We start from the raw sequence: 485 nt of genomic DNA, 5'->3' as shown, positions 1-485 counted from the left end.
GCGCGCCCGCCCAGCAGCCCCCGAAAACGGAAGTGGGTGCCAGAGATTGCAGTGATTGGCCGAGACCGCACGTCTCTCAAGGGGCTGGCGCGAACGCCACTGCGGAGTTGGGCCAGCGGATAAGAACAGGGGAGGGGAAGTATCACTGGGAACAGCCGCAGGGCTGGAAGGAACCAAATGGCGGAGGCGCGCGGAGGGTCAGGAAGCTTCCTTCTCTAGCGACACTGAGGCTCTCGGGAGCGAAAGCAGGACACCAGGACAGGCGGCGGGGATTGAGCGGGTTGAGGGCTTGAATAGACCGCGGAGGGCGGGGAGTCCGTGGCCAAGAGCGGCGGTGCGGCGCCGTAGGCGGGACTAACGGGAGCCAGGCGGGGATTGGCGGACAGCCCTCGGCTGCCGTACGTCGCTGGTGACGCACGCCTCGGGGAGGGTGCGCGCGCGTTCAGCGGCCTCTTTGTGTGGTGCCCAGATAGGGGAGCGGAGGT

This window comes from Fukomys damarensis, unplaced genomic scaffold, assembly GCF_012274545.1.
Source record: "Fukomys damarensis isolate Sample0158 unplaced genomic scaffold, DMR_v1.0_HiC HiC_scaffold_9, whole genome shotgun sequence".
In the NCBI taxonomy this organism is placed as follows: domain Eukaryota; kingdom Metazoa; phylum Chordata; class Mammalia; order Rodentia; family Bathyergidae; genus Fukomys; species Fukomys damarensis.
Note: the sequence above shows the minus strand (reverse complement) of the source record.